Below are 27,232 nucleotides of genomic sequence, written 5' to 3'. Positions count from 1 at the left end.
GCAAATGTATTTTTCTCTTTTTTGTTTTTCTAAATTATTGGTGAATAGATTTATATAATTTTAGTATTTTCATGAAATATACCTAGTGTCCTTTAAAATCCTTTTAGTACAGCTCAGTTATTGTATCACTAAAGAAAATGATGTAATATTAGCACTACTGAAGTTAGTTGGGTTTTCTTTTTGGCCAACAGCATGGTCCAATTTGTGGGCCTTGGGGAAATATATATATATATATATATATATATATATATATATATATATAATATGTTATATCTGATGTATATTTTATATGGAAGGCTCTGACTTGTGCATTAATACAAGAAAATGAAATAAAAGGCATACGGATTGGGAAAAAAGAAAGAAAACTGTATTCACTGATGAAAATATCATGGTACAAAAAATATTCTGAGGAATAGAAAAGCTATGAGAACTAGTAAGTAAATTTATCAGGACTGGAGACTATGAATTAATAACATTAAATGATAAAATAGTATCATTTGTAATAACACACAAAAACATGAAATACTTGGGTATAATTTTACCAAATATATGTAAAGCCTGTTGATATTAGTTTGCTATGACTGCCATATCAAAATACTGCAGACTGGAGAGAAATATATATTCTTAGGGAAATTTATATTGTTAGATAAATTTATATTCTTACATTTCTGGAGGCTAGAAGTTAAGAGCAAGTTGTAGGCATGTTTGTTTTTTTTTTGAGGTCTCTCTCTTTGGTTTGCTGATGGCTACCTTCTTATTGTGTCCTCACATGATAGTCTCTTTGCTGTCTGCGTCCTAATCTCCTCTTCTTATAAGAATACCAGCCATTGGGGGCCTGGGTAGCTCAAGCAGTTAAGCATCTGCCTTTGGCTCAGTTCATGATCTCAGGGTCCTGGGATGAAGCCCATGTGACGGTCCCTGCTCCTGGGAAGCCTGCTTCTACCTCTCCTTCTGCCACTTTATCTCCCCCTCCTCCTGCTCATGTGCTCTCTTTCTCTCTCAAATAAATAAAATCTCTTAAAAAAAAAAAAAAAGAAGAACACCAGTCATTGGTTTTAACTTAATTACTCATTTTAACTTAATTACTTCTTTAAATGCCCCATGTCCAAATACAATGACATTCTAAGATACTGGGGATTAGGGTTTCAATCTATGAATTTTGGGGAAACACAATTTGGTTCAAAATACCTGTACACTGAAGATTATGAAATAATGCTGGGAGAAACATAAAAGACATAAATAAATGGAAAGATCTACCACGTTCACAGCTCAACGGTTTGCACTATCTAGTTTTTAACATATTCATTCTCTCCGAACTGATCTATAGATTTAACAATCTCAAAAATTCTATCAAGATATTTTTGTAAATATTTCAAGCTGATTCTAAAATTTCTATGAGAATGCAATAAATTTAGAATGACTAAATCAATTTTGGAAAAGAACTAAGTTGAAGTATTTACACTATCTTATTTCAAGGCTAGCTATAAAGCTATCCTGATCAAGAGAATAGTGTTGGCATTCAGAATTCATACAGAAATTCCAGAAATAGAGTACATACATGTGCGTATGTGTAAAGACATTTTAAAAAGTCTTTTCTTTCTAAAAGACAACATTAAGAAAGTGGAAACACATGCCACAGATGAGAAGAAAAAAAAAAACAACATATCTCTGAAAAAAAAATTTTTTAGAAGACTTAATTTATTTGACAGAGAGATCACAAGAAGGCAGAGAGGCAGGCGGGGGTTGGGGGGAACAGACTTCCTGCTGAGCAGAGAGCCTGATGTGGGGCTCCATCCCAGGACCCTGAGACCACAATCTGAGCCGAAGGCAGAGGCTTAACTCACTGAGCCACCCAGGCACCCCTCTGAAAATAAATTTTATCTAGAGTATATAAAGAACACAAATAATAATAACATACCAATAAGAAGTAAAACAACATAAAAGACTAAAAAAATATATCAATGGACAGTCCCAAAAGAATGTTTGATGGCAAACAAGCACATTATCTACACAAACACTCGTACATTAATATTTATCATAATCTTACTAATAACATTTCCCCAGTTGGAAACAACTCAAATATTTATTAATAGGTGAATGGATAAATATATTGTGGTAATCTATTGTGGAATGAAATTCTTTTTGGCAATAAAATGAATGAATCACTGATTCTGAGCAATAATGATGATTATTATAAAAAATATATACTGAGACGGGCTCTCTGCTCAGTGGGAAGCCTGCTTCTCCCTCTCCCATGCCCCCTGCTTGTGTTCCTTTTCTTGCTGTGTCTCTCTTTGTCAAGTGAATTAAAAAAATCTTAATACACACACACACACACACATATGCTGAAGAAAAAAATGTCATTCACAAAAGACTACATTCTATATAACTGAATTTATTTTAAGCCCCAGAACAGAAAACTAACCTATGCTGACAGACATCAGAGAGTGGTAGCCAGAAACTAGGGGAGCTGTGAGGTAGTAAGAGAGAAATCTGACTGGGAAGACAGATGGTAAACATTTAAGAGTGACAGAGATGCTATGTATCTTCTTTTGGGTGTTGGTTACATAGGTCTTTAATTGTCTAGCCTCACTGATCTGAATACTTAAGATATCTATAATAGTATTTATGGATTTGTTGAATATATTAATAATTATATATTTATTCATACTAAACACTATCTTATTTGAACTATGTCCAATTTTATAAAACTACACATAATTTTAGGTCCAGCTCAAAATCCAGTTGTTTTTGTAACATTTCTAAATACTTGACTTGCAGTAGTCTCTCCTTTCTATATACAATCTATAACATAAAAATCAGCACCTAACAGCTAATGTGATACTATATTTTCAGTAAAACGCCACCAGAAACATAACAGTTTACATTTTTACAATAAAATATTGTGTTACATACAGATTATTGCAATGTGAGTTTACAATAGAATTCATTAAAACATTAAAAGTTAATTAAAATTATCTCATAAAAAGTGATCTATACACATGTAAAAGTTAACACTGATTTTGCAGATTCATCAAAATTTTTACAGACATTCTGTATCATTGATAGTTATGGACCTGACTGTATTTCATTTTTTGATATACTGATCAGTGTCTACTTTAAAGCTGGTTTTTTTTTTTCCACTGTGTGGTATTAAACACTTTCAGTCTCTTACTCGTGTTAAGTGTTGAGTATAAGGGTGCCTCTGACTTAAGAAACTGAAAAATTATGAGTGACCATACTTGTTTAGTACCTCTTAGCACATACTACAGTTCTTTATTGTATATTATAATATTTATGGTAACTATAACTAGTACAATATTTTTCCACTTTTTTTTTGGGGGGGGGGAGCAACCAAGCTTATGCCAAGAAGTTTTTCTAAAAACCAGGGCTGTTCCCTTGTGTGGATCATTAAGATGTAGGGCCTGAAATCATATCATATTGCACAGAAGGCAATACATAGAGAACATACCACTGCCCCAGAAAAGTGTTGTATTTTTATTAAAATACTATTGCAATAAACATGGTGAATACATTTGTTCTTCCACTAAAGAGAAAAACCAAAAAATTGAAACTATATCATACTTAAAGCCAAGATCCATTTACCTTTTGCATTTTAAAAAATGTTCACTAACACATTTACTAATTGTTTCAACATTTCTTTTTACACTATTTAATTTTCCCTAAATCTATCAGTCTTTCTATTTGATTTGACATTATTGTCACAATGTTGAAATTCTGTCATCACAGCAGATGGCATCGTTTAGGGTGTTACCAGCTTCTAATATTTAATTCAGTGAAAAGTCAAGGAAAAAGGATGCAATAAGATAAATTTTATCTTTTGCTAAAATAGATAAATATAACTCACTTAAACTTTTATAAAGAGGATTAAAATCATAGTCATGAGAAAACCTAACAATATTTAAGTATGAAGATTTCATACAGACTATTAACAAAATTTTATGGATAAAATAAAAGCTATTAATTCCAATCCCAGATAATCACCTGAAAAGTATGTGCTAATCCAAAAGAAAATGGCGCAGGAATATTATTCTTGCTAAATTTCTATCCTGGAACTGGCCAGTATTTATCAATAAACAGCACTGATAGAAAATGAAATAATAAAAACATCTGGTTCTTAAGCAAAGGGTTTATCTAATGACTGTTTTACTTAATGAATAGTGATCTTTAAGGCTTTGGTGGGGGGAAGCATAACTAAACATCTAAGACTGCCTTAAGGAAAGGAAAATTAAAGCAAAATGAATAACTCAAAGATAAACAAAATGAATAGTGTTTCCTAATATGCTGTCCTCTTGAGAGAAATATGCCTATACTACTGATTGAAAACTGTAATATGGGGGAAGAATAAAGGTACAATAAAACAATCTGCAGATTATTCATAAATATAATCTCACTCTTCCCAACAAACTTTTTACTCTGTAACAGATATGGTGATAGGTTTTGAGAATATAAAGTCAAATAGATAAAGCTCTCATTCTCAACGCATTTACACTCTAGCAGGAGAAACACTTACTGCAAAGATTTAAAATAATTTGACTATGGTAAGACCCATGACATAGGTAGGCATGGGGGTATTTTGGAAGTTCAACAAAGGAGACTCTATTATCACTCATGAGACATCAAGGCAAACATGTTGGGGTGTTTCCGAAGGCACCGTAGATGTTATTCAGACAAGAAAATTTTAAATGTATTCCAAGTAGAGAGAAGAGCATCATAAAAAGATGTAGAGGTGGTAGTGCTATTCTGCATTTGGGAGACTGCGGGGGCCATCATGTTCTGGAGTGAAGGGTATATAAGACAAGAATAAGACACCAGAGAGTATGCAGAAATCAGATTATGAAATGTGTATGTGCTAAGCCAATATATTTGTACTTACTAACAAATCTGAGAGGTTTAAATCAAAAAGTTACATAATTCTTTTCTTTAGAAATATAACTGGCAATTATGGGAAAGAATGATTAGCATCAGGCTGGAAGAAAAAATTCATTGGGAGGTTCATGTAATGAAGGTAATTGAAAAAAAAAATGCTGGACTAAGCCCTATTGGAGGAAAGGAGACAGTTTTAGCAAAGAGAATCTCAGGATTCATTTATACATTTCATGTCAGAGGTAAAAGAGATAATCTCCCGACTTTCTAGCTTTATTCAGCCACAATGGGCACTGTAGAATACAGATGGAAGAAAAGCAAAATTTATGGTAGGGTTGGAGAACACTTTAATTTTGATGCACTGAATTTGACATGTTCTTGGAACATCTTCAAATGGTGATGTTTGCTGATCTGTTAGATCTTTAATCCTTTTCCAAACACGTTCATACACATGCATACACATATACATGCACAAGGGCATTTAAAGGCCCCACTTTGGGGGTACCTGGGGGTGCAGCTGGTTAAGCATCTAACTCCTGGTTTCGGCTCAGGTCATGATCTCAGGGTGGTGAGATCGAGCCCCACATCAACCTCCTGCTCAGTGCAGAGTATGCTGGAGATTCTTTCTCCCTCTTCCTCTACCCCTCCAGCTCAGGCTCACTCTTTCTCTCTCTCTCAAATAAATAAACCTTTTTTTTTTTTTTTTGAGTCACATCTTTTGTAATCTTTCCAAAAATTAGATGTCTCAAATAGTACTCTGAGCATCTAAGGGCTTAAGTGGAAGGAGTTAGAAAGGGAAAAGAGATCTGTTATACTATACCTCTTTACATGGAAGGTATCATTATGGCAAAAGATGAAGATGTTGGCCAAAACTCTTAATGCAGTTGCTACAAAAGAAAAATAAGCTTTAAACATTATTTCAAAAACACTGAGGACTGTGGAATCAATGAGGACCAGATAAACTTAAAATTTGGAGTCATGGGGGTGCCTGGGTGGCTCAGTCATTAAGCCTCTGCTTTCGGCTCAGGTCATGATGTTTCTCCCTTTCCCACTCCCCTGCTTCTTTCCCTCTCTCACCATCTCTCTCTGTGTCAAATAAATAAATAAAATATAAAAAAAAAAAAAAAAAAAAAAAAAAAACCTGAAGTCACTTGTCATTTCTGAGCATAGGCTGAAAATGCAGCTTGGCCCAGCCAGGAGAGCCTTTACTGTTGGAAAGAAATGATGTTTTGGCAGTTGGTTAGGGCTGGTATGATGGACTGCAACCATCAGAGCCTCAAATTCATAGCTGGGCTTAACAATAACTTCTGGGGGCAGCTAGGAGACTAGCGGGATGAACTGGCAAGGTAGAATGAAGTCCTCCAGAGTCTCGTCACACTTAGGAGACAACGTTCCACTAGAAGGAAGGAACCTGTCACAGAAAAAACAACATTTTCCTTTATGACTTTTGAAGCCAGGTAGGACAGCTAAGCACAAAATCTTTAAGGGCAGAACTGAAACTCTCGTAGTCTCACAGATCTAATGTGTCAGAGACCCCTTAAGGGTCTTAAAAATACCAGGAGAGTCATCTTGAAGAACAAGGAGGACTGGGTCTTATCAAACCAGCAACCTAGCTCTGGTTGGGGTGAGCAGGCTCTCAGCCTCAAAGGAAAACCCTCTTCGGTGGAAGATGTCATTTGCAGCTTCTATAGTTTTTTGTCTAGTCATATAATAAAAAACTATGATGCATGTGAAATGTTAGGAAAATATGACAAAAAATCAAAGGAGAGGTAAAAAGAAATCAAATGCACACATAATCTATTCTCTGCAGATAGCAGACAAGATTTTTTTAAATTCATGATTAATACTTTGAAAAAAATGTATAGGAAAAGAGGTAAAAATACTGATTAAAATTGAGGATTTCAAGAGTGAAGTAAAATAGATTCTAAGAAAACAAATGGGCACTTTAAAACTATTAAATACAACTAGGTGCTTAATGAGTTTAGTAGCAGAATATAGAATTTATAAACATAAGCAACTCAATATAAAAACATATAAACAGAACATGTGAGAAAAAAAGAATGGGGGAAAAAAAGAACAGAGAAAAAATACCTTATCTAGGCGTATTGGTATAGAGGTCAAAATAACTGATTAGCTCTGGAGCCGTACTGACTTAGAATCAATAGGAGGGGCCTTGTGTGTTGTGGGAAATGTCCTGTATTTCAATCTTGGTGGTTACTGTACATGTATAACCATCTATAAAACTTAAGTTGTATATTTAAGATTTCTGTATTTTATGTATATTATGGGTGTGTTTAGTTAGTAACAATACATCAAGCTGAACACTTGTATGTGCACTCATCTGTCTGTATAATGCAATTCCACAAAGCACTAAAACATATTTTAAGAATATTTTCTTTATTTTTTTTAAAGATCGTATTTATTTATTTTAGATAGAGAGCACAAGCAGGGAGAGGGGCCCAAGTAAGAGGGAGAAGCAGGAGCCTGATGTGGGGCTCCATCCCAAGACCATGGGATCATGACCTGAGTCAAAGGCAGATGCTTAACCAACTGAGCCACCCAGGTGTCCCATGAATAATTTATTTCTAATACAAGTATAGTAAGAAAGATTGATTCAAACAACAGATTTCTTAAGTATTGTGTTGAAATTGTGCTGCGGTCAACTAATTGATAGGTTTAAGATCCAATTGGGTATCTTGGTTCTTGCCACAGTTTGGCGACTGTGGCCATTGCTGCTATAAGCATTGGGGTACAGATGTCCCTTCTTTTCACGACATCTGTATCTTTGGGGTAAATACACAGGAGTGCAATTGCAGGGTCATAGGGAAGTTCTATTTTGAATTTCTTTTTTTTTTTTAAGATTTATTTATTTATTTATTTCTATTTTGAATTTCTTAAAGAATCTCCACACTGTTGCCCTTCAATGGATGAATGGATAAGGAAGATGTGGTCCATATACACTATGGAGTATTGTGCCTCCATCAGAAAGGATGAATACCCAACTTTTGTAGCAACATGGACGGGACTGGAAGAGATTATGCTGAGTGAAATCAGTCAAGCAGAGAGAGTCAATTATCATATGGTTTCACTTATTTGTGGAGCATAACAAATATCATGGAGGACAAGGGGTGTTAGAGAGGAGAAGGGAGTTGGGGTAAATTGGAAGGGGAGGTGAATCATGAGAGACTATGGACTCTGAAAAACAATCTGAGGGGTTTGAAGTGGCGGGGGGGTGGGAGGTTGGGGTACCAGGTGGTGGGTATTATAGAGGGCACGAATTGCATGGAGTACTGGGTGTAGTGAAAAAATAGTGAATACTGTTTTTCTGAAAATAAATTAATTAATAGAAAAATTTTTTAAAAAAAGATCCAATTGGGTAAAATATGTATGATGATATTAAATATATTGACATAATAGTTTGTTAAACTGTTACAGATATGATGATGTGGAGGCAAAAAGAAGAAAGTTATCGATAAAAAGAAGATGAATTTACTTTACCTGGATGGTTTCAAAAAATATTCTTAATCAGAAATGTTGGAATTAGCCATTTCCTAAAGCTTTATAGATTTGTGTTAATAAATTATCATATGTAGTACATATTCATATATGATACTTCCTTCTAAATGTTTATCATAGATTTAAAAATTCCGCTTTATAACATATCACTTTGAGTTATTTATTAAAAATATACAAAAAAACCCCACAACCCTGGGTATATAAAATTTTCCACCGTTACTGGGATCTTTCAACAAACCCTCAGCAGCCTACAGCACTACAGGGATGAGGTGACAGGTTCTGTCTGTCAGCAGTATCTGAGATTCATGTCATTTTTAGTGATAGATTCCCCCCACCTCCTCCTTTGGGGGAAGAAGACTACTTCTAAGAATGACAAAACGCAAGGTTTGAAATGTGATAGGCCACTTTATAACGTGGCTTCATGACTGCCTGTAACTAGTACTTTTATGTCACTTTCTGACATACTCTAAAAATACAATTGTTGGAAATGCTAATAATTCAATTCAGCTGGAGAGTTTTCCTTTTCAAAAAAGCATTACAAACACTTGATTCAGAAACACACGCAAAATACATTATGAAGGGGTTATCAAAGAGAATAATCAGATTTGCTTTAAATGACTTCTTTATTATTACTTATGAAGAAGAGAGGTAACATTTAATTAACTCTGAGTACAATAGGGAACCCAAAGAGTAAGTCAATTTAAAAACATTCAAAAGTAGAATAGACTAGTTATTGGCCTTTTTTACATGCACTTATTCTAGAATTCTTTAACATATTACTTATATATTTAGGTATAGAGTAGATGACTAGCCTTTTTTATGACTAGGCTTTTATTGATTTTGGTTTAAAAAATACACAATTACAAATGTATGTAACACTGTCCATTAATTACTCTGTGTTATGTTTTAATATTTGCACTCTAGGCTTTGAGGTGAGAGCACAGCTTTATTTTGCATCCAATCATCTGTATCTCCTTAATTACCTACCACCTTTTTAACATCTACTTCTCTTTTATGCAACAAAAGTTCTGAGTCATCTTCTCCCACTGGAAGCTCATATCAAAGTTGGGTAAGGGAGCATGAGGCAAGGAAACATAGGTCAAAGATGTAGTCAGGGGTATGTAACACATCTACACTGTTTTGTGACCAGCTGAGGGTCTTATATAAAAAGCTGATTCCTCCAGTTTTTAAAAATAAAATGCAAAATGCCTTGGGAATGAATATATTGAGTAGCTCTCAGACCCTGTTCTTCCCACCCCATCTTCTGAGAATAAAGATCACAGATAGTTCTCTATCCATTATTAGCCATGCTTTCAATCTAGTAACTCCCGTGCCATAGACACAACATGCTAGACAAAGTATTTCTCCTAGAAGTTAGAGGCATTCCATGATGCTTTAGTGTCTTCTATAGAGAAATCACTTCGTTAATATTATTATCCATTTGGTAGTGAATCAAGGATTTGTCCAGCTGCAAGTAATAAAAATTGACCATAACTGGCTTGAACCGCAAGGAAATTTATCACTCACTTAAGTAGCTACTTGAGCAGTGCAACCACTCAAGAACACTGAAGGTCTAACTACATCGCCGCATGACACCTTCCTCAGCATATTATTGTTAGATCTTGGGCATCAAATGTCACAGTCCTAAGATGGCTGTCATAATTTCAGGCATTATGTGGTTCCAAGACAGCATGGGGTATGAAATGGAAGGAAACAGGAACTAAAGTGTTTTCTCATGACATTCTCAATTTTTACTAGAAAACAAAACCTTTTTCAGGCACTCTCTAATAGAAAACCCCTAATTTCTCACTCACATTCTGTTTCACTGGGAGTCAGACAAGCATAACTGAAGTAAAGTAATCATGAATCATCACCAGAACTGACCACTCGTACGTAAACAAAACAGAGCTTCTGATAGCAAGAAATATAAGTGATGGCTATGAAGTAGACAACCAAAGATGTCATCATCTGCCACAGATGATCATTATGCAATCAAATCTCTAACGGAGAGTTTAAACACGGGGCTAAACAGACAACACAGTGAAAGGAGAAACATGGTTAAGAAAGTGTTGAAAGTAGAAATCACAACAGACAAGGGAGGAAAGAGTCATGAGTGTGGCAGGTTACTAGACCAAAAAGCAATAGATGTCCAATTCAAAGGCAACAACAAAATTACTGGCTTACTGTATCTACTGTCTGGGTCATTAGAGTTGCTTATGGGTCACAGGAGCTACTTTTATGTTCTGAATGGTGATAAATGATTTTCCAGTGCTCTTTGATATCCTGCCCTTTGGATACAGGGTTGGTTTTCTCTCTCCTTCACTTCCCTGTGTTCTCTTAACATAAATACCATCACCTGAGTGGCATGAGAATACCTGCACCTCTGGGAAACCAGAAGTGTTGAGAAGAGATACTGTTTAGATGCCAATTCTTACATGAATTATCCAGTGAGTACGTACTGACTCCTCACTGCACGCCTGACAGTATACGTCTGGTGATAAAGGGTAGACAAGCCAAAGTCTTTCTCCATCATAGGACTTCATTCTAAGAGAGACACTATCCAACACTACATAGAAATCAGTAAAATAACTTTGCAGGTGTGATGTTGAAGACGGCAATGATGATGAACACCACCACATGCTAAGAAAGATCCTGAACGCTTTTTTGTTGTTGTTATTATTGCATTTAGTCACCATTTTAATGTTAACCGGTGTTCTATTTTATAGACGAGAAGATGAGACAGTGATACAATGTATAAAAAAATAAAAAGGTTAAGGGGATTCTGGGAATGCCGGAATAATCACTGACACATGATTGTGTAAAAGAGGAAAAAAAAAACCACACACAAAAGGATGCAAAATCGGGAGAAATATGTATTGGACAGAGAGAAGAGCAAGGCTGATGGCTCTACACCTGCAATTAGTTTGGTGTTTGGAAGAACTGTTAGGAGGTCAAACTGGATAATGTCCAGTGAGCAAGAACAACAATGCAAGAAAGCAGGCCCCACAGTTACATAGGCAAAGATTATGTAAAGCTTCTTAGGCCATAATAAGAGGTTTAATTTTATTCTGAGAGCACTGGGAAGTTATAAATCGGTTTAAAACAGGGCATGATGTGATTAAACTTCTTAAAAGATCATTCTGGCTGCTGCCTGGAAAATAGAGTGTAAGGCAACCAACTTGGAAACAAATCAATCAGCTAGTTACTAGGGTAGGGCTGGTAATAGATGATGGTGTGAACCCAGGTGGTTTAAAAAAAAAAAAAAAAGGAAAGAAAGAAAAAGAAAAACAAGTAAACAGCAGTAATTAAATTCAGGATATATTTGAAGACAGTCCCCAAAATACTTGTTCTTAGATTAAATATAGGTTAGAGAAGAAAAGAAGCACGGATAATGCTTTGCTTTGGGCATGAAAAATTGGTGAATAATGGTCCCTTTTACTAATCTGAAAATACTAGAAAACCAGTTTTCCTTTTTTTTTTTCTTTTTAGTGGGAGACAATGGGTAAATGACTAGAATTGAGAATTCCTTTTGAGATATCTATTCAGTGTCTAAGAAAAGTGTCAAATGGACATTTTTTTCTTTAGAGACTAGAGTCAGTAGAGATGATCTTACTCATTTTTATTCTTTTATCCATTCACTCATTTAATAAAAAAAATGTACAAATTATTTTCGGCCCTGATAGCTTCAGATATTTTTAGCCCTCTTTCCAAATGAGCTTTATTTCACCAACCATCTATAGTACACATTTATTAAGATAATTTACTAAAAATGTGCCAAGCTGGACTTTTTTATACTAATTTGGACCCTCTCTTTGTCCAATGGCAATGTTGAACTTTGTTCAAGCCCTTTGATGCTAGAAAATAGGAAGTGTTAAGAAATTCTCCCAGATTTTGTGTCCCAGGAAATGGCTTACTGCTCAGACCACCCATCCCCATATGACTGAGATGAGACCCAAAGAGGCCCGTCATTGTTTATCTGTGGTAAGGCCAGACACAGACCATCCAAATCTCCATTAGTTGCTTCACAAATTATTAGCTTAACTACTCGGTCCCCACTGTTTAATCAGAACAAAAGGTTTATTAACAAAACATTGATTAATATTCTTTCTCCAGATCCCTACTTTTGTCCAATCTCATCCTGAGCCAAAATATACCACTTTACTTAAAGGCCTCTTCCAAAAATAGATTCACCACCTGGTAAAACATGCTCTGATCTACCACTGAATCATGATATTTCTCTTATCCCATTTTCCCACACTCAGTTCATCTAGCCTTGTTCAGCTCCCTCTAGTAAAGAAAACCCATTTTTCCCAACCCTTCGGACATTTGCCACCTTATTTCATTGTTCTCTCTAATGCAACAGTCCTCCCCCAATCCATTTCAACAGTCCCTTCCTCCTTCATTAAGTAATGCTTTTGACTATCTTCCCTTACTATGTCTGCATTTGCTTACTGGACACCACATACTCTGACTTTGGTCTAAAAGATTGGGAGCCATCTTTGACTTACTGTATCCAACTGCAATTTCCATATGTTAACAAAATTATCTCACTCTGATTCTTCAGAATGTGAACCTTCACCTTACCATTCTCCACAAGAATTAGATAATATTACCACAACACAAAGAGCCATAGAACAGGGAACCAGCCACTCTAACTAAAGAGTGTAGTAACCATTTTACCCATTGCTCAACATTGCCAGATTTCCCCCTAAACTGTTTACCCTAAATCTCTTCTTCATGTGATCTACATGTCTAAATATAAAATATTAGGAAAAGAACCACAACAATTGTCTCTCCTATCTAATAACAAATTATTATTTCTCTTCAGGGAAGAGAAAGCCGGTGGGATAAGCTACCTTAGGCTGGGATCTGGGAAACAGCTAAAGGGAGAAGGACTCAGATATATGTTATATCATTTAAATGGATGACCATTAAGGGCCGCCTGGATGGCTCAGTCAGTTAAGTGTCTGCCTTCAGCTCCGGTCATGATGTCGAAGTCCTGGGATGGGGCCCCGCATCAGGGTCCACACTCAGCAGAGAGTCACTTCTCCCTCTGTCTGCTTGTGCTCTTTCTCTCTCAAATAAATGTACTTAATAAACAAATAAATACATAAATGGAAGATCATTAAGTCTATCCTGAATGAAAAAGAAAATTAGAAGAAAAAAATAAGAGGATTTGAGAGTATGAAATTCTAGTTGAAGAAGGAACACCAAGAAAATAATTTTGAGGATTTCTTGGAGGGAGATAAGTGAAGATGGTGACATAGGAGGCTCCAGAACTCCCTTTCTTTATGGACACATCAAATATACAGCTACACAGCAGGCAATTACCTCTGAAAGAAATCCAGAAACTCACTGAATGACTTTTCCACAGTTGGCAAACAAGAAAATATATCCAAAAGTATAGAAGAGGTGGAGAGACAATCTCACTATAAACTCCAACCCTGGCCTCAGGTTTTATGGCTGCTCCCCAAGAGATAGGTTCCCAGACTACCTCACTCTGATAGTTAATGGGGTTTTCATTCATGAGACGTAAAGGGCCATAACAAACTAAGGAGTTCTTAACTGATTATCTCCTCAGGGCTCAACTAAGAAGGAACAGACAGTAATGCTCAACTCCCAGCCTTTCCCTGAAAGAGGATCATTTGCATACTTTTTCCCCCACATTTTTATTTAAATTCTAGCTAGTTAATGTATAATGTAAGATTGTTTTCAGGAGCAGAATTTTGTGATTCATCACTTACATACAACACTCAGTGCTCAACACAAGGGCCCTCCTTAATATCCATCACACATTTATCCCATTCTGGGCCCACTTCCCCTCCAGCAACCCTCAGTTTGTTCTTTGTAATTAACAGTCTCTTTTGGTATGGGACACCTGGGTGGTTCAGTCCATTAAGTATTTGCCTTTGGCTCTGATCATGATCCCAGGGTGCTGGGATCAAGTTCTGCATCAGGCTCCATGAGCATCAGGGAGTCTGCTTTTCCCTATGCCTGATGCTCCCCCTGCTTGTGCTCTCTCTATATATTTCTCTTACAAATAAATAAATAAAATCCTTAAAAAAAAAAAAAAAGAATCTCTTATGGTTTGCTTCCCTCTTTTCTCCCCCCTTCCCTGATGTTCATCTGTTTTTTTCCTCAAATTCCACACATAAGTGAAACCATATGGTATTTGTCTTTCTGACTGACTTATATCACTTAACATAATATACTCTACCTGGCTGCATCCGCATCATTGCAAACAGCAAAATTTCTTCTTTTTGATGGCTGAGTAATATTCCACCGTGTATATCCTATCTGCATACTTTACATGTTACTGCTTAAGGCTCAGGCCTCTAGTTTAGCACGAATCTAGGGTCTATCTCTGATCCTCTCAGAGAATGAAGAAACCAAGTGACACCTCCCTAGCCACCTCCCTGTACCACACTACAAGATACCAGTATCTCCCTGAAAGAAGCTTGTAATACCTCTGTGCCACAGCTTTTGCAGCTGCTGCTGAGGGATGAGTCTCCATATCAGTGGTCTGGAAGCCAATGGGGGATTCCATTTGCAAATTCCACAGGACTGTAGCAAACAAAGAAGCAGCTCCTAACTGGCACAGGTACACTCTGCTCTCTGCCTCCCCTCAACCCCCAGCTTTATACCCTGGCCCAGGGCAGAAGTAACAGAAAGAGTGACCATCTCCCAGGTTCTCCACGGAAGGGACTTAATTACATAATTTCTCAGATGCTGCCTGATGATCCAACTTCCAATAAGTCTACACTGAGCTGGATGTGATCTTCCCCTTTGGGACACTCATGGTCTTAGCATATCCTCAACTACTGTTATAGTAGTTGTGAGCCACTAAGAACAAAGAATGTGGTTTGGACAATTACAAAGTTTGAGAGCCAACCCAGAGCTCAGGGCTGGCTGACTGATGAGGATCATTTACTACAGAAGATCACTCTATCAAGAACGAGAAAGGGAGCTGCCTGAGCATAAAGCACAGAGAAAACATACATATATATGCATATATATGGCGCATGGAAGATAGACAGATAATCCAACCTTAAACAAGAGGGAAATCCTGTCATTTGTGACAACACGGATAAACCTGGAGGATTCACAAAAACAAACACACAAAAAACCCACAAAAATAATTAGCATTATGGGGGCGCCTGGGTGGCTCAGTGGGTTAAAGCCTCTGCCTTCGGCTTGGGTCATGATCTCAGAGTCCTGAGATTGAGCCCTGCATCGGGCTCTCTGCTCTGCAGAAGGCCTGCTTCCGCCTCCCTCTGCCTCCCTTTCTGCCTACTTGTGATCTCTGTCTGTCAAATAAATAAAATCTTTAAAAAAATAATAATAATAATTAGCATTATGCTAATTGAAATAAGGCAGACAGAAAGAGACAAATACTGTATGGCACCACTTATATGTAGACTCCAAAAAAATAAAGAAAAGAAGTCAGACTTATACAAACAAAGAGTAGGAAATACTTGCCTAGAGCAGTGGGGTGGGGTAAGGAAAACAAGGGAGAGAGATGAATAAAAGGGTACAAACTTCCAGCCATAACATACATAAGGTCTGAAGACCTTATGTATGATATGGTTACTGCAGTTTATAACCCTTCATTGTGTAACTGGAATTTACTGAGAGTAGAATTTAAATGTTCTCATCAATAGGTAAAAAGGGTAACTATATGAAATGGAGGATATGTTAACTAGATGGGGGAAATCCTTTTGCAATGTATGCACATACCAAACAATCATTCTGTACACTTTAAATATCTTATAATTTTATTTGTCAATTATATCTCAATAAAGCTGAAAGAAAGATAATTATTTTGATAATCTAGGCAACAGACATCAAGTAAGGTACTAATTAAGTTATTATAATCCATAAGGTTGGAAGACAAAGAATTGATAAGGCAGCAGAGTTGAGAGAACTTTTTTACAAGTTCACCCTGTTCAAGTGTATAAAAGGAAGATATGAAATGATTTTATATCTCATGTTTTGTAACTAAGCCCAGACATACAAGATAGTACAATTTATTAAATGCATACTGAAGAAAAGGGACAAGCTCTGGATGATTGATAATGTGTTCAGTTTTATATATACTTAACTTAAGGCGCTTGTGGGATAACTAGTCTAAAAAGAAGTTTCATATATGGTTCAGAGAAACAGTTAAGGCTGAAGATTCAGGTATATTATTTATCAGCATATATAAAGTTATAATAAAGAAATTAGTTTAAAATTCTGAGAATGGATAAGAAAAGTGAAAGATTAGACTGAAAAGTTATGTGTGATGTCTCACTAGGAGTGTTCATCAATCTCCATCATTATCCTGCCTATTATTGAAGTCTGTTAAATTAACTCCAAGTCAGCAAATATATTATGCAGCCACTCTGTGCCACATACCATTCTAGAGTTCAGGATACAACAGTAAGAAATATAGACTCACTGCCTTTCCTTTACGAAACTAGGGAATTCCTTGAGAATAGATCCTTATGTCCATGATCAATGGCTTCCTAACATCTAGAATATTATCATTCCAACTCCTATACTGGGCATTTAATTTTTTCCATGACTTGGATGGATGCTTACTTACCTCTTCTTTGCTCAGTGCAGTATGACCCTTCGTCTGGCTACAGCACATGTTTCTCTTTCCCCAGCCCTCAATCTAGGTGTTTACCTAGCAGGGAGAGGGAGTAACTGACCACATCTGCTGTTCACAGTGGGCTTGTAATTGCAAGCTGACCCATCTGAGCCTTTTATATAGGAAACCATAGCACAGACAGGGACAGCTGGCCCTAATCACACCATCCAGAGCTAAAAGGGCTTCTGGAGAAGTATGGTAATCCTTGGAAAAGATCATTTCCCTTTTGTAAGTGCTGCTGCTAGGGGTTAGACTGTAGGCTGAAGCTGCTGGAAGCTAAGTATACAATGTAAAGAATCTGCCTGAGAGTATAAAGCACAGAGGAAATTGGCACCAACATAGAGAGACTATGGTGGCTCCACAGTCCTTTTTGACGGACTCCAGCTCTACCTGAAACCACTCTGTCTCTTTGATATTTCTAAGTAGACTGGAACAGGGATTTTGTTACTTAAGCAAAATGTTCCACCCTATTTGTAGCACAGATTTAGAAACACAGGTTATGAAATCAGATGTCATCGGATTTAACTTCTCGGTTATTAAATGAATGAAGTTAAGTAAGTTGTTTAGCCTTTCTGTGCCGAAGAGTCCTTATCTGTAAAACAGGGATGATGAAAGTGCCAACATCCTAAGGTTGGTATGGGGACTAAAGGAGATAACAGGTCCTTTTATCAATAGCTGGCGTAAAAGCAAAGCAAAGTAGGACAATGATCATTATTATTGCTGTTCACATGTTTTAGCCTTTAATTCGAAGGGAACAACTCAGTTTCTGAGAGTCACTTTGTACATGCCTATCTCAGTGCCTTTATTATGCTTAATGCTGCATTATTTCAAGCAACAAATATTATGCTTTTAGGTAATATGCAAACATACTGCATATTACCAAGCGTACACAGATAAAAACATGTGATTCTTGCTTTTGACATGTTCAAAGTTGAAATGCAAAATAAAATATAATAGCATTTCTATAAGTGTATGTGTGCATGTGAACATACAAATGCCAAAACAGTAGCAAAGTGAAATAACAGAATACAGAAATGAAGCAGAAGGGGGAAATGGACTAAGCACTGAAGTTAGAGGACTGGGTGGATGCGGAGGTTTGTTTGGATTTGGCCTGAAATAATTATACCATAAATTGGTCTTTAAACATATATTCCTAACAATTATGCAGACAGAAACCTATTGCCGAGTTAGGAAAGAGAAGATAGGCAACTGTGAGGAATTGTGATAACGCAGAAATGCCGAATTTCCCAGTTGCTGTTCTATAGCACTTCTCTAAACCCCGCCAGCCCAGGACTGCACCCGACTATACAACAGTGAATTTTTACCTTCTGTGCATCCTCATAATTTACATTGTTCTATTAGTCAAAAGTCCTAAGGCCACAGAACGATGCAATGGAAGAGTGGGAAAAATTCATACACTTGCTGATAGAAGCTGTGCCCCTCCAGTCCCAACACCCAGAAACTGTCTGGAGCTTTCTAGACTTGCAGTTGTCAGTTTCTATTTCTGAACTATTCTCCTTTAGATAACTGAGATGCTCATTCTCTCTCTTTCTCTTTTAAAGTGTCTTCTGAGAGATGATGCCTATCTTCATGTTATCAAAAGTGCCCCACCTACCAACACTTGACATTTTTTCCCATTTTACTTTCTTCTCGAATCCTTCTCATAATCTCATTTATTTATTTTGTCCCTATTTATTTTGTAAGGTAATTAAGCAGACTCCACACCCAGCAAGGAGCCCAACTTAGGCTTGACCTCACAACCCTGACATCAAGAGTTGGATGCTTAACTGATTGAGCCACCCAGGTGCCCCTATGTAAAATATTTTATAAAGATATAAAGAAGGGTGCCTTGGTGGCCCAGAGCGTCTGCCTCTTGGTTTCAGCTCGGGTTGTGAACACAGGGTGATGAGGTTGAGCCCCATGTCAGACTCTGCGCTCAGTGTGATGTCTGCAGGAGATTCTCTCTCCCCTCTCCCTCCTCTTCCCCTGCATGCTCTCTTTCTAAAACAAATAAAACTTAAAAAAAAAAAAACATAAAATAATAAATATTATAAACCTATGGGGTTACTCCATTTTCAGATTTCTTTTCATTATATGACTATTACAGATATTTTATGATAATTCAAGAAATAGGAAATAGAAACTATAGGGGGAAAAACCCCCAGAATTTTCTGGTAAAACTCTATAAATATGAATCACAAGGCTTAGATTTGATAAAGTAAAACTATCCCCCCTAATAAGTCAAGAGAGCTTCTTTCTAGAATCATGGACTTGTTTATTCATCAAATATTCATTAATCATATATATATACTGAGCACTTAAAATGTGCCAGGAACTATTACTATAGAGGTTGTATGGCTCAGACAACAAAACAAAAATCTTGTTCCCATGAATCTTCGTTTGTAACTGGAGAATATAGACTCATACACACATATAGAGAGATGCATACATACTCAAATCAATAAAATATGTACTCTACCGGTGCTGAGTCTGTGGAGGGATATAAAGCAGGGAAGACAGGAGAGAATGACCGGACAGTGGAGAAGGGGCAGCTTTAATTTTAATAGTTAATTAGAATGGTTAAAGGAAGTCTTCTTTGCGGTGACATTTGTTTAAAGACCTGAAGGAAGTAATCGGTGAACCACACTCTGTCTGTGGGAAAAGCAGGCCAGGCAGGAGTGACTGAAGGGGTTCTGGGCCTATCTTGTTGGAAAGAGCAGAGCCGGATGGGGGTAGAGAAGATGGTGCTTTGGTTAGAAAAGAAACGGGAAATGAATAATTTAGGGCTCTGCAGGCCAATATGAGGCCTTTGGCCTTCATCTTGAATCTGATAGAAGGAATCTGAGTATTTTGAACAGAGGAATATCATGCCCTTACTTTTGTCTCTGGATCACTCTAGCTGCCAGTAAGGACACACAAGACCAGTCAGAAGTTTTAAGGTGCAAAGTATTCTCAAACAACCATCAGTCTGTGAGAGTTGGGAGATTTCAAAAAACAAAAAACAATAACATCAAAACAAAACAACACAAACAAAACCCTTCTCATTACTATCTATATGGAGAACAGTGAGTACCTCAGGAAGCTATCAGTAAGTATTAAGCAGCTGGGAAAAAAAAAAAAATTCCCTGGAAGAAAGCTCCAGGCTGCTTCTTGCATCACTGCTGCCTTTCACTACATAAAACTTCACACACGTTTTCCTTGACGTGTGGGTAAAACACACGTACTGCTTTCTCTCCATTGTATTCACCTTTTTGTTTAAGCAAGCGGAAGTGTTAAGCTTCAGTTACTCTCTTTTCATCTGTTAAAGCTTTGTGCATTACGAACAATCCATACTTTATATCATACATCAAAACAATTAATGTACGGTACAGGATTTATAGAGTTGAACATAAAAAGAATTTTATCTCCACTTGATGTACAATGTATGCAAAATTTCCATTTGAATTGTTGGAAGTCATCCTTGGGCTTTGTGAAGATATCATTTTCAAGAGCTTTTAGAAAATTTATCAGAATATGTGATTAACTCAATTTTTCTATGTCTGTTGACTTTATTGTTTAATTGGTTTATAATAGTGCTTAAAATTGACCTGATCAGAAAACTCTTTTTATTTCAATATAAAAGTGTCTTCAGATACAGTACCGTACAACTAATTGCTAAATGTCTTACTTTTACAAAAATGACTTACCTCTGTTCTTGTGATTTTTCCCCCCTAATCGCTCACAGTCCTCAGATATCTACACACTTCAATTTCAATGTCTTCCTTCTAAATGTTAGCCATTTCGGATGGCCATCTACATATAAGGAACCTTAGTAGGTACTGTGAGACACTTTTAAAAAAAGAGAGAGAGAGAGAGAATACCCACACTAACAGAATTTACACTCAGTTATTTTAATTCAAATCTCAGTATAGCAACTATTAAAGTCAAAGTGTGGGCTTACAAATTTTTCTACAACAGATAATCAGAAAACTGGGACTGAAGAAAGAAGGAGTTCAATAATCATATAGGATATACTCAGCCATTCCCTACCCTAAAGATAACCTACCCTATTGATACTTTTTGAAATAGTTTTGTTCGGTTTAAACAATCACAAGCACCTTTGCATTTGTAATTCTGATAACAACTTTGAATAAACATTTTCATTTACTTAACACACTTTTGTAGTGCTTATTATTTTGTAGTGCTTAAGTACTATTCTAAGAGTTTTACATGTATCCACTCATTAGACACTTGCAACAATTTTCTGAGGTTCTATCTTGATAGCATTTCACTAATGAGTATCTTCTACAGCACATGCTCCACACAGGAAGCAAGCCACTCAGAGTACATGCCTCCCCTGCTTTAAACTCTCCAAAAGCTTCCCAAACCAACTAAAAGTAAATCTAAATTCCTTACTTTGGTCGATAATACATAATCTGGTCTCTGCCTAAGTCTCTGTGCATTTCTTTTACCATTCCCTTTAATCCGTATGGCCACACTGCTTTCTTTCCGTACCTGTGAACATCAATCTCATTCTCCCCTTGGGGTTTCTGTACTTACTATTTGCTCTTCCTGTAATGTCGTCCTCACACTGTTGTCCTGGCTGTGGCGGCAGCTCCGGAGGTCCTTTGGGAATGCTGCCGCAAGGACTTGAGCTTGATCCGCTTGATCTGTGAGCGCCAGCGCCGAGGAGACTTGCCCTGGCAACCACAATCTGACTTTAAAGGCTAGACCTTCCCATTCCCAGGAATGATGTTGGTAAGGAGGCCTCCGTGACCCAGGAGAAAGAAGCCAAGATGGGGCATCTGATGGTCCTTAAGCCCCAGAAGCTCCCACAGGCTGGATGGAAGAAGCAGGACTACCTTCCCAAAGTCAATTATTGGAAACAGAAGCTAAAGACCGCTGTCTTCAGAGGCCTCCTCGGCTTCAGCCCAGAGGTACCAGGGCTCCGGGAGGACTTCTGGTCCCATAGAACAGTGGAACCAGGACCACTGCCCTATGCAGAGTTCGGCCCTTGCCCCCCACCCGGCTGACCACTCTCTGTGCAGTGAGCTGCGGGTGATCTCAACCTCCTGCCTGGACCACGCCCTCGGTGCCTCGAAGGTACCTGCAGTCTGTGCTCCACCTAGCTGCATCTGCTTTCCCCCAGGCCTGGGTGAAGGTCCCTCCCCTTCCTGGGAGCCCCTGAGCCTCGCGCACCAGTGGGAGCTTGCGGTCCACCTGACTCGTGGAGGTCCGGGCATGCGCACTACCCTCATGGAGTTGCTGCCCAGTTCTGTTCCGGCGCCAGGTGGCAAGAACCCTGGGCAGGGACTGCAACAAATTACTCTCGCAGGAGACCCATGTGAGCCGCCCCTCTGGGGACAGGGGCCGGCACTGGGCCTGTCCACGGACTCTGGCTGCAGAGTTGCCTGTTCACCCGTCCTTGTTGAAGGAGAAAAGACCAGAGCAAAGATCTCTTTTCTCAGCTCCTTAATTTTTTTTTTTTAAGATTTTTTCTTTATTTATCTGACAGAGATCACAAGTAGGCAGAGAGGCAGGCAGAGAGAGAGGAGGAAGCAGGCTCCCCGCAGCGCAGAGAGCCCAATGTAGAGCCCGTTCCCAGGACCCCGGGATCATGACCTGTCAGCTCCTTAAATTTTAAGAGAAGTCTCTACACCCTGATGCCTCTGCGGTGTGCAGACTGCCTGAGAGTGCTTTTGAGGGGATGTGCCTCAGATCTATACACTTTGACCTGCTGCATGACCGCTTATTTGGATTATTTAATTTGTCAAAATTTAAGGGAAGTGAGATAATTTGAGTTTAAAATTGTGGATCCCACTAAAAACACCACCACCACCACAAGATCTCAGTAAAAGGTCTAATCTGCAGAGAAGTCCTTTGTTTACATAATCTAAGTACACTTCTCCAATTTTAGTCATTTTTTATTTCATTCTGGTGCATAAAAACGCTTCAATATCCTTAAACTGATGGAATATTTCTCATTGCAGTGTTTGTTTCCATAATTCTAGCTGTCTCCCCCACTGTAGAGTTTTTAACTTATTGAGACCAGAGAACTTGTTTATTTTATTCCACAAAATCCCTGTGGTATGAGAGCATCCAGCATAGTAGTATCTTGGTAAGTAACTGCTGAATGACTGAGTGGACATATAAAGTAATACCATCCATTTTTAAAGCTTTGACAACTTTTCACACTTCACAGTTCATAAGCTTAATTTTAAAATGTTTTCTTGAGGGGGCACCTGGGTGACTCAGTCGATTAAGTGTCTGCTTTGGCTCAGGTCATAATCCCAGAGTCCTGGAATGGAGCCCCACATGGGGATCCCTGATCAGTGGGAAGTCTGCTTCTCCTTCTCCATTACCCTCTGTGTGCTCACTTGCTCTCTCTCTCTCTCTCTCTCTCAAATAAATAAATAAATAAATATTTCAAAAAATTTTTTACTTGACTTTGAACCAGTTACGAGTTAACATGCTTCCTGTTTAATAGTATTATATAAATTATAATTTTGTATCTGATAGTTATTAAATGGTTGTTATTTCCATATACAGTGCCATGGTCCTGAATCACTTATTTCTTAAAATTAATTAATTTCTTAATTAGATATTATTGTAGATGAAGAAACTCAGTCTAAGAGAGGTACAGTATTGTCCAAGAGACCACAGACAAATAAGCAGAATTGATGATATTTAATGCCTTCAGTCTAACTTTTGAGCCAATGGTCTAGATGACCCCACTTGACCTTCTCTTCGGTGTAAATATTCACACCCAAGATTTCCTAATATAATTTGCTTTTATTGCTGGTATTGGTGTTCTATGGAAAGGCCCTTAAATATCAAATATACCTACGAATAGAAGGAATGCATTCTTACAGACTGAGGCAGTCACCAGTTACCCTTATTTTCCTATAGAGAGCCTTTAAGTCCATGTTTTAAAGATGGAGTAGCTTCAAGGAGGAAAACTGCACAACCACATCTGACTTTACACTGGCAAGAAACAAGCCTGCATTTTGTTGTGACTGGGATCTCTTGGTTAACTCATTACCACCAAACCACAGCATAAGTTTAGTCTATTAACATTGGTGGATTACAGTTTTGAAAAATATGCAGTTATTTTCCAAAATCTGTTATGTCTATCTACCTAATAGAGCCATAAAATGCATCAGCAGATTATAGTTTTTGAAAATATGTGATTATTTTCTGTGCTGTACTAATAGAGCCACATATAAAGCAGACAAATTAATGAATCATCATTGCTACATATTTCCATTATTCCACTCACAGTCTCTTGGCCAAAATGAGTAACATGGTTCCAAGCTACCTGCAAGTGAAATGTAAGTACACACATCAAATATGCATAGGTGAGAAAAACTTTCCCCTTCTTCCCTTCTAGGTTCTTTGACTGGTCTAATACTTAAATTAACATAAGACAGATTAACAGTGGAAAAAAACAAATTTAGTTTTGTCTTTACAGAAGCCCCACAAAGACATGAGAGGCTCCCCAGCGGTAGGTAATTGTGGCTTATATACCATTCTGAGCTAAAGAGAAGGGCATAGGAGCCTGGGGTCTCCAAGGAGAGGAAGACAAATCTCAGGAAAATGAGGAAAACATGTTTGGTAAACAAATGTTTGCCAGGCCATGCAAATCATCCTTTCTGATATAAAAAGTTTTCTTTGGTAGTAGCTTTCTTTTGGTATAGACCCTCTATCTAAATGCTTTTAGGTAGGTAAGGGGAAGATTAAAAGCTCCTCTTGAGTCTGCTGGGTTTCCTCTTCAGCTTGAAAGAATCCAGATGCCAAAGTGGCACGTTCTGGAGTCATGCATTCTGCTCCCCCTTGAATGTGATGGTGAGCTTTGCCGCCAACACTTCTAACAGTCAGAAAGTTGTATTCTCAGTATATATATATATATATATATTCTCAGTATGTATATATATATGTATATATATAGACACACTATGAAACAAACAGAGACTCTAATTTATATTTCACTAAGCATAAACCCTTCATGTCAAATCCTAAAATATTTTAAATCATTTACTAGAAAAGTATTTCAGGTAAAAATCTACTTCAATTGGTGATGCAACATGGGTGCTTAAGTGGGTACGAGAAGAATAAATGAAACAAGATGGGATTGGGAGGGAGACAAACCATAAGTGACTCTTAATCTCACAAAACAAACTGAGGGTTGCTAGGGGGAGGGGGTTTGGGAGAAGGGGGTGGGATTATGGACATTGGGGAGGGTATGTGCTTTGGTGAGTGCTGTGAAGTGTGTAAACCTGGTGATTCACAGACCTGTACCCCTGGGGATAAAAATATATGTTTATAAAAAATAAAAAATTATATAAAAAAAAATCTACTTCAATGCTTTCCTAGCTAAGGATTATCCTTAGCTCTCAAGCATTTTAACTATCAGGATTAATAATGTAATAATATAGATAATGAATGAAATACATCTACTTTAGTGACCAGATTTCCAGTAAGAAGTAATTGGAAGGTTGCAATGAAACAGTACTTATAAGGACGCAATACTCATTATAAGTCAATTTGGCTTGGAATGTAGTACATCTAAAATCATAATTCTATGAATTTAATTATTACCACATGAAAGGGTACAAAATAGTCATACCTTATTAAAATGACATTTTACCAAAGTAAAACTTTATCTCAATTTTGCTATTTTTGTGCTTATTTAATATATATTGCGCTGCTACAATGTAGCAGATGCCATTTTTTAAAATTAACAATTTGTTCCTGGAGTAAAGACAACTTAACACACCATGTTGAAAAAGAATGGATAATTCTCTTTGCCAGCTAGTACTGTTAGAACAGAAATACCATAGACTAGGTGGTATAAGCAAGAAACATTTATTTTTCACAATGCTGGAGGCTGAGAAGTTCAAGATCAAGGTGGCAGCAGATTTAATATATGGTGAAAGCCTTTTTCCTGGTTCACAGATGGTAAGCTTCCTACTGTGTCCTCACAGGTAGACAGAGAAAATTCTGGGCCCTCAATTATAATCCTGTTATGATCCCAAACCCGTTATGGGGATCCCAGCACACCCATGATCTCATCCAAAGCCAATTATCTGCCAAAGGCCCCACCTCCAAATAGTATCACATTGCAGATTAGATTCCAAGAGATGAATTTTGGGGAATAAAAACATTCAGTCCATAGCAATGATGCAGCAATATGAGATGTGACTTTCCTTTAGTTTTATAAGGACAAAATGAAAGTGATCCTGCAATTTTATTTATTTTAAAAACACAAAAAGCAACCAAAAAGAATTCATTGACATAGCTAAAAGTTGGTTAATGAGATAGGACAGTTAAAGCTTATGTGATATCCTGGATCAGAAAAAAAGACTAGATAAAATCTAAGAATTCCTAAACAAAGTATGGAGTTACTTAAAAATGATGTATCACTGTTGGTACATTAATGATCACAAATATATAATCATACAATAATAGAGGAAACTGGGTATGTGGTATGTACGTACTTTCTGAATTATCTTCAAAAATTTCCCAAACTAATAGTAAGCCAAACTATTCTAAAATAAAAGTTTATTTGAGGGGCACCTGGGTGGCTCAGTGGGTTAAAGCCTCTGCCTTCAGCTCAGGTCATGATCCTAGATCATGGGATCTTTGCCCCGGGATCGGGGATCTTTGCCCTTGGGATCGAGCCCCGCATCAGGCTTTCTGCTCTGTGGGAAGCCTGCTTCCCCCTCTCTCTCTGCCTGCCTCTCTGCAAACTTGTGATCTCTGTCTGTCAAATAAATAAATAAAATCTTAAAAAAAAAGAAAAAAAGTTCATTTGAAAAAATAATTCATAACATAATCCTGAAAACCATATTTTTCCCCCAAAGTAATATAATTACTTCTACCTTTGGCAAACTGCCTTTTCCTAACTGAGTATCTTGTTAATGATGTTCTTGATTCCAATACTTTAGTGTTTCATAATTCAACAGTTCATAAAATCAAACACAATTTGAAATCTCAGTGGTGCTTGGGTGGCTCAGTTGTTGTGTATCTTCCTTCAGCTCAGGTCATGATCCCAGAGTCCTGGGATTGAGCCCTGCCTCGGGCTCCCTGCTCAGTGGGGAAACCTTCTTCTTCCTCTCTCACTCCTTCTTCTGTGTTCCCTCTCTCACTGTGTCTCTCTGTCAAATAAATAAATAAAATCTTTTTTTAAAAAAATTGAATCTCATAGAATATAGT

Source organism: Mustela nivalis (genome assembly GCF_964662115.1).
Source record: "Mustela nivalis genome assembly, chromosome: 10".
Lineage (NCBI taxonomy): Eukaryota > Metazoa > Chordata > Mammalia > Carnivora > Mustelidae > Mustela > Mustela nivalis.
This window is presented reverse-complemented; position numbering follows the sequence as displayed.